The sequence below is a fragment of the Anabrus simplex genome, chromosome 1 (assembly GCF_040414725.1).
Source record: "Anabrus simplex isolate iqAnaSimp1 chromosome 1, ASM4041472v1, whole genome shotgun sequence".
NCBI lineage: Eukaryota > Metazoa > Arthropoda > Insecta > Orthoptera > Tettigoniidae > Anabrus > Anabrus simplex.
Genome location: NC_090265.1, coordinates 1511129966 through 1511145137, shown reverse-complemented (window position 1 = coordinate 1511145137; position 15172 = coordinate 1511129966).

The window sequence follows — 15172 nt, the reverse complement described above, 5'->3', positions numbered from 1 at the left end:
GCAATATGCGATCATTTTCTGTTTGTTATTGGCCGGATGTGATGATGAAAATATTGATATTGTCTCGGATAAAGTTCGCATCGTGTCTGGCTTCAGGGCTGCCACATGTAGTGAAATTTGAAACTCTCATGGCATGCGCTAGAAACGATTGTTCTATCCCGTGTCACTGTTTGTCTCAGGAACGTGAAGACACGCTCTCAGGCGATACTAGAGGTCAGTACGCAGCTTTGCAGGAGCTAATCTCGAGTCTTATGACCCCAGACTGCTCTGCTTGCCGTGAAAATGTGGTTTGTTTCTCCCCAGACCAAACTAAAGCAGACGAATGATCTCGTCACTCACTGGACCCAACCAAACCATACCAATGATGTTGTCACTTGCCGGACCTAATCAAACCAGGCCAATAGTTTTGCCACCTAGGCAGACCAATTATTTTGTTCAAACGACAAGATATATTAATTAATTCTAGTTTTATTCACTCTCGAACTATTAATACGCAGCTTTAGTGCGTCGCTTAGTACGCCGATGTTGACAACTGCTCACGTTAATATTCCTTGTGGGGCCGATGACATAGATGTTTGGCCCCTTTAAACAACAAGCATCACCATCATTATCACATCATAAATTTTCCTTGTTCTTCTCCTTACTTTCGGAAAACACTGCTGAACTTCGTGACTTGAAAAACCACCACCACGTCAATAACATAGCACTAACCGACGCTGTCATTCGTGACGCAATTTAAGGAATGTAGTGCTTGGTGTAAAAGCAAAACAGAAAGCAAAGTCATCTCCGTACAGGCCATGAAGGACCTTGGAGGGGTGGAATGTAAAGGCTTCCACTATCCGCAAACTCGACACTTGGTGGGGTAGAGTGGTTAGTAGCTCTACACCCGGCCGCCTTTGCCCCCAGGAATTAACCTAGTACTCACTTTTGGTGTAGGCTGAGTGAACCTCAGGGCCATGTGTACCTCCAGAAGTGGGAGTCTCTTTTCTTAAATTTTACGACTTTCTGACGGGGATTCTAACCCACGTCCTGCCGGGCGAGCCGAGCACGCCTTTACCGCCTCGGCCAGGTAGCCCCTACTGCTTGGTATAATGATGTAAAATAGAACGTCGCATAGTCTATTGATGAAATTTACAGTTGAACTCATTCCCACGATTTCGCTTAAGTTCTCAGTTAACAGACGCCTATCCCTCTTATAACGCGGTGGAGTATTGTTCCTTAACTAGTTTACTATTTCCTATACATAATAGCGCTAAAATCTCTATTATTAACATGGCGCTTTGTATATTGATGCATAATTGCATCCAATTATATAAATGCTTACAGGTACAATCAAATACGAAGTTAATATATTGATGTTTCAAATCTTTAGCAATTATGCACTGCAGTATCATTCATCAGCCTTACAGAGCTGAGGAAATACCTGAAAAGTACTCAATGTCCTTCATCTAGCCCACACCAGTCGGGAAAGGGCACTTAAAATTCTGTACGTTCCTCTCCTTCCTTCACAGAGATTCAGAGTGTTCCGTACAAAGTCACCTGACAGATGACTAAACTATAACTCAACTTGTCCTGAACTTTGGTCTGAGTCCCCTGTGACAGAAGCCACGGAAGCTTTTAAAGTTGTGAATCACTGCGTCAACTCTGGCACATGTCTCACCAGAGGCAAAGTGAATCCTCGCCTCTCCACATCAGAATCACAACCTCACGCAGGGAACTGATCAGAATCGAAATGAAGGTTTGTTTTGGATATCCTGTAGTCTGTCGGAGCACAGACTTGAATCATAATAGATCACAATTTAGATAATAAAATAGTAGCACTTATGAGATACAAGAACATTATGTGTGAACCATAACGTTGAAGTTACAGAAAAATGAAAATCCACAGCCTGTTTCCAGTCATTCGACCGGGTCAGGAATGGAATGTATGAAGCCCCCATCTAGCGACTAGGATAGGAAATATGCCGGCTGCCGAAGCCTGTCGCACTCCTCTGGGGCAATAATAAATGACTGATGGACGAAATGAAATGTTGAGTGTGTTGCTGGAATGAAATATGACAGGGAAAACCGGGGTACCCGGAGAAAAACCTGTCCTGTTCAAGTTACTACAGTATGTAACAAAAATTATGTTACTAGGTTATACTTACTTCCATATGATTTACTTGACCCTCAGGGCCTCATAACTTGAAAAAGAATGTTATTTCTCAAGATCATTTCAATTGCAATGGGTTTGAAGAGACGTCAGGGAGTGGGGATTTTGTCCCATTAGAGTTATTTAACTTGCTAGAAGCAAATCTTTCGGAATTGTCGCATTTCATCACCCCTAAAATGCCAAGGACCTCAGCCAGGATCGAACCCACTACCTTGGTTTTAGAAAGAAAATGACTAACCGATTGCGCCACGAAGTTCCGGAACTTGCGATCTTTGTTGATCTATTAACTGAGACAGGAATCACTTCTGTATATTAAACACAGGCTTTTCACTCCTATGTCCTTTGTCAGCCTTAAGCGTGGACAGGAAAGGATTATTTTAAAAATACATTCAGACTGTAGACAATGCATCGTCCACATCTGTAATTGTGTAGTGGTCGACCTAGAATGGTATTCTCGGACGCCAGGAGTAGCAACTCACAATTTTCATACTTTACAGGAAAGGAACTATATAAACTATATTCGCGGCGCATATATGGGACTTTCTTACATCACCAGTTTACTCCTTTGGCACATTTTTAACAAATTTTTTTATATTTTAAAATTAACATACACTGACTGACAGTGACAATGCAACACCAAGGAGGAGTGGTTCGAAAGGGATGAAAGTTGGGGAAAAAACAGAGACGGCACGGATGAATAATTGATGTTTATTTCAAACCGATATGCAGGTTACATAATGCGCACGGCATCGACTTAGTAGGATGTAGGACCACCGCGAGCGGCGATGCACGCAGAAACACGTCGAGGTACAGAGTCAATAAGAGTGCGGATGGTGTCCTGAGGGATGGTTCTCCATTCTCTGTCAACCATTTGCCACAGTTGGTCGTCCGTACGAGGCTGGGGCAGAGTTTGCAAACGGCGTCCAATGAGATCCCACACGTGTTCGATTGGTGAGAGATCCGGAGAGTACGCTGGCCACGGAAGCATCTGTACACCTCGTAGAGCCTGTTGGGAGATGCGAGCAGTGTGTGGGCGGGCATTATCCTGCTGAAACAGAGCATTGGGCAGCCCCTGAAGGTAGGGAGTGCCACCGGCCGCAGCACATGCTGCACGTAGCGGTGGGCATTTAACGTGCCTTGAATACGCACTAGAGGTGACGTGGAATCATACGCAATAGCGCTCCAAAGCATGATGCCGCGTTGTCTAGCGGTAGGGCGCTCCACAATTACTGCCGGATTTGACCTTTCTCCACGCCGACGCCACACTCGTCTGCGGTGACTATCACTGACAGAACAGAAGCGTGACTCATCGGAGAACACGACGTTCCGCCATTCCCTCATCCAAGTCGCTCTAGCCCGGCACCATGCCAGGCGTGCACGTCTATGCTGTGGAGGCAATGGTAGTCTTCTGAGCGGACGCCGGGAGTGCAGGCCTCCTTCAACCAATCGACGGGAAATTGTTCTGGTCGATATTGGAACAGCCAGGGTGTCTTGCACATGCTGAAGAATGGCGGTTGACGTGGCGTGTGGGGCTGCCACCGCTTGGCGGCGGATGCGCCGATCCTCGCGTGCTGACGTCACTCGGGCTGCGCCTGGACCCCTCGCACGTGCCACATGTCCCTGCGCCAACCATCTTCGCCACAGGCGCTGCACCGTGGACACATCCCTATGGGTATCGGCTGCGATTTGACGAAGCGACCAACCTGCCCTTCTCAGCCCGATCACCATACTCCTCGTAAAGTCGTCTGTCTGCTGGAAATGCCTCCGTTGACGGCGGCCTGGCATTCTTAGCTATACACGTGTCCTGTGGCACACGACAACACGTTCTACAATGACTGTCGGCTGAGAAATCACGGTACGAAGTGGGCCATTCGCCAACGCCGTGTCCCATTTATCGTTCGCTACGTGCGCAGCACAGCGGCGCATTTCACATCATGAGCATACCTCAGTGACGTCAGTCTACCCTGCAATTGGCATCAAGTTCTGACCACTCCTTCTTGGTGTTGCATTTGCTCTGTCAGTCAGTGTATAATTGTTACCTCCTTCTAATAGTTCTTAAGATAACAAAACGTCCAGTTAACTAAAAATGAACTTACGATTCCTGACTTCTAAAGTTCGGTACACATTTAGTGCGGTATGCCAACGCTGATAAACTAAAGCTAAATACTGGAGGATTTCTTTAGTGATGCAGACCATAAACCAACCCTGCCTCTCAGCATTCCGTAATGATGCTTTAGGCAAAAATGTAAGATGGGGGACAGCGCATGCCACGAAGTCACGTGACTCAAGATTAATTGCCTGTTAAGACATTACTGTGTAGAGTGAGCTCGCCACTTCTTGTGTTGCGGGTCGGCTCCTTATTACCCCTTGAGGCTGCCTTTCAGCACTGTAGCGGATAGCTCGAGGCACATACCAGGGAGACTTGGCCAGCTGGGGAATTTGAAGTACAAACTTCGTTGATTTATTTTAGGGTCTTTGGACGTCTTTGGTCATCAACATCTTTTATAGTACTTGTAACATTCTCCATAGTTGTGAAGCTTATACCAGAGTATGTGTAACTATAATGAGATAATTTAGAATAAAAGTAGGCGAGCCAAGACTTGAAGCTAGGAAGTTCTCAAAATATACTGCAGTTAACGCGAAGAAGGAATGACACTCAGGATAAATATACTTTTATTTCCCAGTATTCGAAACTCGACTACTGAAAGATGATGTTACTTTGTCCTATAGTAGGGCGTTAGTTAACGTATTTTGCTATGAAGATGAGTATAATAGGACATTTGTCAGTCAAAGGATATAAAATTATCATGTATTACGATAAGTAGTTAATAATGACCACATCCAGGAACCACTTTGTGGTAAGGAATTTAAGGGAACCGAGAAGTGTAAAACGATAAAAAATGCAACTTCTGATGTTTAGTTATATATCTCATAAAGTAAAAGAGGTATTGCCTTTAATGTTCTCTTGATATATTTAGAATACTTTCATTATTTGGGAAGAATGTGAAGCTTCTATGTTTAATATTTTGTGTCAGACAGAACATTATAAAAATAATTTTTAAAATATCGTTAAAACGTCCCTTAACTGAGGTACCTTTTCCTGAGGAAATACTCAAATCACACCAAATAAACATAGCATGCATAATATCTAAACCCTTTTTGAGCTGCTGAAATAAAATTATTGTCCTATTGTTTCGAGTAGTTGAGAAATATTTATATCATAGTTTAAAACTGAAATTTTCTCTAGAATTGTTAGTGCTCATCAAGCTGGCCTCCATGAACTAATCAAGGTACATGATTACATTTACTTACACAAGCATATCTGTATAGTGTCTAAGAGACTGCCAAGTTTCAAATTCATTTATGTGATAGTTTCTGGGAAAAAGGTACATAAAGTTTCAAAGAATATGACTTACGGAAAATCCGAACAAAATATTTGACTGTTAGCTGGCATCTAATGATACTCAGCGTGCAGAGTTATGTTAAAACTAACTTTATTACCTCAAACATAACCTCAGCACAACAATTGATACACCAAATTCTTCAGGAAAGATGGAGAGTTCTTAAGCTCAAAATTGAAAGTTGACATTTTCGAGCAGATGACACTTCTTGGTTCCCTTAAATGCATTTAACTCCAAACATGGATCTCGGATTTCTGCAGTCTCCTGGATTTTTTGGAAGCAAGTAGGGGGTGCTTCTTCTCAAATACTTCTCAGGACATCTGCCATGACATTTTTAACGCTCCAATACGATCATGTTACTTCCCTCTCAGGAACAGAAAGAGATCGTACGGTGAAATATTTGGTGAATATGGGGGGTGTAGAAAAGCTACGAAACGATATTTGGCCGGAAGTTCGGCGATAGGTACAGCAGTACGGAGTCTTGCAATATCATTCAATAGTGACCATTAGCCAGGTGTTTATGGCCTTGCTGAGTGCCACAGATGGTAGAGCGCTGGTATTCTGAGCCCAATTTGGTAGGTTCGATCCCAGCTCATTCCGGTAGTGTTTAAAGGTGCTGGAATACCCAATCCTCGAGACGATAGATTCACAGCCACGTACAAAGAACTCCTCCCGACCGAAATTCCGGTACATCGGCGTCTTCGAAAACCGTTCAAATGAAATGGCGTATGGCGTTTAGTGTCGGGAAATCCCAGGACGGGTTCGGATCGCCAGATGCAGGTCTTTTGATTTGACACCCGTACGCGACCTGCGCGTCGTGATGTGGATGAAATGATGATGAAGACAACACATACACCCAGCTCCCGTGCCATGGAAATTAACCAATGATGGTTAAAATTCCCGACCCTGCCTGAAATCGAACCCGGGACTCCTGTGACCAAAGGCCAGCACGCTAACCATTTAGCCATGGAGCCGGACACCGTATAAAGAGAGTAGTGTGGAATGTAAAGCAATAACAAATGAAAATGACAGCGCCATATTGCCTGATTCGAAAGTTTCAGTAAATCAGCGATATCCCTTCTAGTGGAAGATATTTACGGTGAATCACACTTCTTCTCATTCTTTATGGAATTTTTCCAATTTACTCTATTGTGATCGGCACTTGACGAGGATTTGCCAATTTTACGATCGGATGCTCTCCGATCGTGGAGAGATGCATTCACTATTACGGGTTTTTGTGTAGTCGGTTACGTGAGGCCAGTATCCGGTATTCGGGGGATAGTGGGTTCGAACCCCACTGTCGGCCGCCCTGAAGATGGTTTTGCGTGGTTTCCTATTTTCACACTCGGAAAATGCTAGGGCTGTGCCTTAATTAAGGCCACGGCCGCTTCCTTCCCACTTCTAGCCCTTTCCTCTCCCATCATCGTCATAACACCTATCTGTGTCGGTGCGACGTGAAGCAAATTGTAAGAAAAAGGTGTTTCTGTAATGGCTTTTAGTGTGATGTGTTGTGTGTAAACGAAGGTCAGTGTATTAAGAACACAATCATCAAGTTCCCGAACCAGACGAATTAACTATACTTAGTTAAAATACCCAACCCGGCCGGAAATCAAATTCAGAGAGCCCCTTCAACCTAACGGTACATTGACCAATACAGCAGAGGAGCCGGTCTGATTGTGAACCACGCCTATTTTGTCTAAAGATGTTATGGACTTCGTTATATTTTTGAAGTTGTCCCTTCAGTTTTTCGAGTCTGGTGAACCATATCCTAGTCATCTGGCACGTTGCCGAAAGGTTTGGGTGTCATCTTTTGTTTTACCAATCTCCGGCAATAATGTTGAACGTGAATGTCTGATAATCTTCAACCTTTCAAACGGTTTAATATTTTTCTTCTGGATTCCTCTGTTAGCGTGCGAAGAATAACGTATACATTCAATTTTCCTTTCATAAATTACGGCGTAAAATTTGATTACAGGTGTTCGTATTCAAGTGCAATTCCTTTAATAATATGTGACTGAATAACGACGGTCTAAATAACGTCCAATTCGCGTATTTGAATATCAAAATGAATCAGAAATACTGAATCAGTCCTGATACGTCTCTAACTTAGTCTCTACATCATTAAGGTTCAAACGAGGTAACACTACTCGATATAGAATAATATATAACTTGCGGAGGTCGAAATATGACATGACAAAAGAGAGTAAAATTATGATCGGAAAACATATTTACTCAGATTTTGGAAAGAATAAAAATGGCTATTAATAACTGCAGGCGTTGGAAAAGAGTCTGTCTCAATTATTGCAGTTCATAGAAAGTAAAATGTTCAGAATAAGTAGCGATCTGTGTTGCTGTTGAATTAGAGGGGCAGAGTATCTGGACCATCTATCTTCTATACATGCATAAAATGCTTTCTGGCTTGGTTCCTGTTTGGCTGGTATCCACAGAAACCTCGAGAAGACTAATGCTGACAGTTCGTTCACAGAAGTGAAAGACTTGAATGGCCAACAAGGTAATGAAAAAACCCTTTCCGCTCTCGTGGTGGGATTTAGCCGTCATTAGAAATGTAAAAGTCCTGTAATGTCCCGAGAGTCAAATAAAAAATAAAAGTCCTTTAGTTTATCTCCACTGTCGGACAAGCAATTTACGGGAATCATTGTTTTAACGCGTTATTTCTTATAACTTCCCAAATCTAAATTTTTACATTTATTTATTGTGCTTCAGACTGGTAGTCACTCCTTGGCCATTGCTATCCCATCGTTTCCATAAGACCTATCTGTGTCGGTGCGACGTAAATCAAATTGTAAAATGAAAATAGTGATATTCTCCTGAGGTATTTCTGAAGAAATTTACAGTTCTCCTGTGGCTGAGCGGTTCTGAATATTGTTACATCATCTGCAAATAGCAATATCTTTAAATAGTCTATACATTTAGGAAGATCATTAATAAGTAATAAAAAAAGTAATGGTCCAAGATTTGAACCCTGAGAGACACCAGATCGAGTATAGTAAAATGCAGAGTCAAATACTTTATAAGACACAAATTTTTATCTGCCACAGACACATGATGCAAATCATTTTATTAGGCTATAATCTATAATCGAGTCCATTAAAATTTAATTTATTTAAAAGGTACATAGTGATCAATTTTATCAAATGCTTTTCTAAAATATACAAAACTTAGCCTCCTGTGTCCATAGTTGCCGATATTTCATCAGTGAACTGTAATAGATTTGTCGTTGTCGATTTCCCCGGTCTGAAACTACGTTGGGAGTCACTGACGATAGTTGGTACGAGTTTGTCCGCTTACATATGCCGATAGAAGTTTTGTTCGTAAAATTTTTCTAACGTGGAAGAAACTGAAAAGAGCCACTAGTTATTAGTTACTGACCCGTCCTCGGATTTGTGAAGTGAACTAATTCGCATTATCTTCCACTAAGCAGGAAAGGTTCCAGTTTTCAGCGAAATGTTAAAATTGATTGGGAGAGGATATAATATCTCCGCAGCCTTTAATTTTACACGGAGAGAAAAAATCATAAAATGCATCCCTTGTTTCGATATTTATGCACATTCTGGTTAGTAAATATATGTTACTCTGGAAGACTTTCTTAGCCACAACTCTTCTTCTCCAACACCGTGGATTGTTCGGTTCTTCTCAGAAGGTGAGAGCAACGATCAAATTATGCCGAAAAGTTTCGGGAATGAAATGCACAATTGACTGAAAATGCACCAAAACCTTCCACCAACGATTAAGTACACATCTGATGTCACTTACGTCGTAAAAATGAATTTCTACAAAAGAAAAACCTCTCCATTTTGTCAATTAGTAATCTTTAAAGTAAGACAATTTCGAAATACAAGTTGTCATTCAGTGGACTTCTAATAATATTTAATATTAAAAGTATGAGTTTTCACTTAGTTACAACCTGATTTCTTTAATCATGCAAAATACATTGAATCTTTTAGTGTGTTTATCAAGATGTTGTATTTGGTCCTTCGTCTACAGCAGGGCCTCTCAAACGCCCAAAATCTCACGCGTGCAAATCGAGGCGCAAGAGCTCTGTGCACTGGGCATCGTTCCCGCTCCGCTCGACTTGGACCAACGCTTCGTCTCTGGGCTACTCGGCTAAGCTCGCCTAAGCTCGGCTCTACTCGGCGCAACTCAGCTCGGATTTGGAGCGCTACGTAGCAAGTGTGGAAGTGGGAGACAGGGGGAGCGAGCGAGATAGGCGCTATTGCTCCAAATCGAGGAGTGGGGGTCTGCACTCTGGTCAACCAAGCGAAGTCGTCTTTTGCACCGTGCACAGTGCATGCACCAGGCGCATGCACTCTGAGAGGCCCTGGTCTTCAGGAAGGATAATATTTACAAAATTATATACTTTAAGCAATGAACGGTATACTTTGAAATTTTATAACAGTGTCATATTGCGGACAACTTGGGGCATAATTAATACATATTTGATTATATTAAAAATTCTTGAGTCTCTACTCTTCTAAAGGACAGACAATTTCAAATACTACCTACTGTAGGCAAACTAGTGAGCGTAGCTCCGGAGAATACATGGGTTTCTTAACTATAAACTGGACGTTAGGCACTATGAATTGCAAACTGAGCAGGAGAAATGGTATTAAAAATCTCGGAAATAGGCACAATTTTTAATTGACAACAGATGTAGTGTACTTAAATATATTTTAAGTCCGTCTAAAATTAGTACGGCAGTACTCGATTATATGTCTTTCACTTCTGGACTTAATATGCAGTGAACAAACATCTATAATTTGCTATAAGGAATCAATATTTATATAAGTAACGTTTACAAATAAGAAATATAAATGTAATTTCATAACATCAAATATGTTTATAATTTTTTAACACAGAAGGGATCACAGGTCAACGTCACCTAACCGTTCTTTCGAATAGTAACGTTAGAACCCGATCTTCAAGAACAAGGCAGTCTCATTTTTGCAGTGAGGGTATGCCATGTACCGTAGTTCGAATATCGAAAGGTACGCTTCAGCAATTCAATGTTCATTTCGTGAAAGTGAAGCAAATAGGCGTTCATAGAAATTATACATTATAATTCACAAACATAGACAAAAATCATCTTTGCTGTATGCAACCATAATACCCTGAAACACATTTATATTAAAATGTTAAATGTAAAGCATATGTATTCTGCCCAACATCCGTTTTTTAGTTATAATCAAACAGGAAGAGTCAGATAGGAAACATGGTACTCCGCATTGTATACTCTTTAAGAATGGTACACCAGGTCATGATCACATATTAATATGGAAATACAGAAAACAGAACTAATACCAAATTACATTCTAATTTGAACATTTTAAAAACGTGATTTGCTTCCAGTGAGTAAGGAAGATGTCTGTAAAGAAGCACGCTCAAGATAAACACAATGTGAGGGAAGCAAACCATTTAATTTTGTGCTCCAGCTGGTCTTTCACTACATAGTGATGGGACATTCGATTCATTTTACTGAATCGATTCATTTTATTCCGTTCACGTTACTGAATCGATACAGTGATTCGATTCACGGCTCATTGGTCACCGCTCCTACTGCATCTGTGTAGTATGTGCTGGTAAGACAGCAGCAACAGCATTCAGTGCTCGCAGCTGCCATCTGGTCTTCATACTATGAACTCCTTAGAAAAAATGCTAGTTACTCTAATACATCGAAGTTTTCCGGCGACGCAGGGTGGGAAAGGTTAGGATTAGGAAGGTAGCAGCCATGGCCTGAAATAAGATACAGTCCCAGCATTTTCTGGTGTGAAAATGGGGAAACTACGGAAAACTATCTTAACGGCTGCCGACGGTGGGATTCGAACCCACCATCCCCCGAATGCAAGCGCATAGCCACGCGATATTAACCGCACGACAACTCGCTGAGTCATTTTTGAAAATATGTATTTTTCTATCAGCTGAGGATTTTTTTAATCGTCATATTTTGTATAGGCTACCCGAGATGTACAGTAGCCCGCTGGTTTTCTGATTCAACATATTGTTATTGCGTCTGTCCACATATGATTGAAGTCTTGTTCAACGATGTGACATATGAACTGAGAAAATACTGAGCCGCTCTTCCCAATATAAAACAGGTACTTTTGAGTGGTCATGAGCATGACTCATAGTCATAGGGCAGGCTAGAGTCAAGTTTAATTGTCAAATGTCAACCAAGTTATAATAATAAGATTCATTAAACTAATAAATAGTATAACCTAATAGCCTACTTACTAGCTACTTCAGAATTATGTTGTGACTACTTTTTTAACACTGCAAATAAATCCATCTATTATTTAAACCTCCCTGTAAGAAGAGGACAGTGAATGCAAATGGGTATTATTTTCAAATGAGCTGAGCTCAAGAGTTCATTATAGCATACGATTCTTTCAGTGTAGCATGGCTCACTGTATGTCTCGCTGCAGCGGAAGCTCGGCTCTCCGCGTGTCCAGTGAGCCGATAAGGAGCCGTGTGTATCTTGTGTCTCACTGAGCCGCGCTCGTTCACGATTCTTTCGATGTGCCATGATACACTGTCTCGCTGCAGCGGAAGCTCGGCTCTCCGCGTGTCCAGTGAGCCGAAGGAGCCGTGTGTATCATGTGTCTCACTGAGCCGCGCTCGTTCACGATTCTTTCGATGTGCCATGATTCACTGTCTCGCTACAGCGGAACCTCGGCTCCCCGTCAACGTCTAGTGAGTGCGCCACTCAGCACTGTCCGCTGGGAGTAAGCTGAATCGTGTGCCGTTAGATCGCCGCTCCTGTGAATCGATTCACTCGGACACTTGAATGAATCGATACACTGCTTCGAATCATGCATTCAGTAGCCAACACTATCACTACAGGGTCCTTCATGCTTGTGTGTCAGTGTCTGGGTATACACTATAATTTGAGGATAATTATGTCCACCTTTTCAATACAAATACAATGTGATGTCATTAACACATCACGAATTTATTACCTTTTAAAAAATTGGGACCGCTTTCGGCATTATTTGTATGCCATCAGCCATAGGAAACTTTGTGACAAGGCTTAAGTACAATATTAACATACAACATAAATATTATATAAAAATTGACCATATTCTTACATAACTATTAAAAAATGGCGTAGTCCTTAAAACTTAAGATTAAAATTGGTAGCATATTATATGCAACATATTATGACTTATTACTTCTATACAATTTTTGACTAAAGTTAAAGCTTTGTCAGGTTCTTTAAATATTACAAAATGCTGATTTAGCATCCAGTTAAAAAAAAAATCAAAATTTGAAAAAAAAATTAACTAGACGTTTAAAAGTAATTGTACATTTGGTCAAAAATACCTAAAATGACATGTATTAAAATGAGTTCACCTATAAACAAATTGGAAACAGTAACCTATTTGTACTAGGTGTAGAGATATGTTACAGTATAAGTCTTTGGTAACTCAATATCTTGCATAATTACCCTCAATTTATAGTGTAAATCTAGATTCAATACGGACCAAAATGAAGTTCTTAACTTTAAATAGTGTCTGGGTAGTCCTATGAAATTTGTTTATCTGACCTGTAGGTAACATAACAGTCGAGCGTGACAGGATCTGCACTTCTATCTGAAATGAACTTGGGTTGTCTTTTGACATAGACTGCGGATGAGACAGTTGCATGCAGTTCGCGAGTAGCAAACATATTAAAGACTTCAGTGGGATGATCTTTCACAATTGAGTGTACGAAGGTTAGGAAGCCGCACGGAATTTAAAAAGGATGTCGAATACAAAAATGAGTGCTACAGATGTGGATCACAAAGGAAACTAAATGAGGAGAAGAGTATGGTCAGAGAATCAGGGAAAGAAAGAGAAGCGAAAGAAGATTGAAATTGGTTGACAGGGAATAAGTTGTGGCGGAATGAAAGGAAGTGGGTTCTTTTGTATACTGCAGTGTCCTCGGACAGAAGAGAGTTACTGCACTATTTATCTTTGTACTACGAGTGGACCCAATGAATTATAACCTGCTGTACAAATTCATCGCGTTCAAGGAAACATCAAAGGATTCACACATTTTATTTTGCATATGAAACCTAGACTTATCCCTATTAACGATCAATATTTTTTCATTTAGTTCATATTGGATTACGAATATTCCCTCACTTTCGCAGAAGGAAACGTGATTAAATAAAGCTGGAAGCTCTGTTAATGTTTCCTAATTCTCAATAATAATAATAATAATAATAATAATAATAATAATAATAATAATAATAATAATACTAATACTAATAATAATAATAATAATAATAATAATAATAATAATAATAATAATAATAATAATAATAATAATAATAATAATAATAATAATGGCTTCACCTCCACTAACTAATTTTACGGTTTTCAGAGACGCTAAAGGGCCTGAATTTAGTACCGTAGGAGCTCTTTACGTGCCAGTAAATCTACCGGCGCGAGGCTGACGTATTTCACCACCTTCAAATACCGCCGGACTGATCCAGGATCGAACCTGCCAAGTACGAGTCAAAAGGCCAGCGCCTCAACTGTCTGAGCCCGGTATTTTCCTTGCGCCTCAACCGTCTGAGCCCGGTATTTTCCTTGCGCCTCAACCGTCTGAGCCCGGTATTTTCCTTATTCTCAACTACCTTGTTACTGAGGTTGGGTTATCAAAATAGGAGTAGTTTTACCGGACGAGTTGTCCGTGCGGTTAGGGGCACGCAGCTGTAAGCTTGCATCCAGGAGATAGTGGGTTCGAATCCCACTGCCGGCAGCCTTGAACATGGTTTTCCGTGGTTTCCCATTTTCACACCAGGCAAATGCTGGTGCTGTACCTTAATTAAGACCATGGCCGATTCCTTCCAACTCCTAGGACTTTCCTATCCCATCGTCGCCATAAGACCTATCTGTGTCGGTGCGAGGTAAAGCCACTAGCAAAAAAAAGGAGTACTTTTCCTTTTTATGGTTAAGGAGCTATGCAGTTGGTACTCGAATTCAATCAAATGGAAGAAATAGGCATAATCGACTTCAAAGAGAAATTCTCTGATTCTAGACTGAACCCATACCACGGATTCCTAGTTAAGAATTTCATATAGCCGGGCTGAGTGGCTCAGACGGTTGAGGCGCTGGCCTTCTGACCTCTACGTGGCAGGTTCGATTCTGGCTCAGTCCGGTGATATTTGATGGTGCTCAAATACGTCAGCCTCGTGTCGGTAGATTTACTGGCACTTAAAAGAACTCCCGCGGGACTAAATTCCGGCACTTCAGCGTCTCCGAAAACCGAAAAAGTAGTTAGTGGGACGTAAAGCAAATAACATTATTATTATTATTATTATTATTATTATTATTATTATTATTATTATTATTATTATTATTATTATTATTTCATTAGGTGATGGCTCCGAATTTTCTGGAAGAAGATTCTAATTTGAAGGTGATTCAACTTTTATCCGCGTATCTCTTCCAATCCACAGCTTCGGAGTTTAAGGGATTCTATTCGGGAGGTTAATAAATACTATTAGTTCTTTGGACTCTCTTAGATCATCAGCTCTGGAATTCTAGTAACTTTGGTAACCGATTCTGTTTGGAATGATAATAACGTAAGTTCTCGCAGTGTCAAATCCTTAACA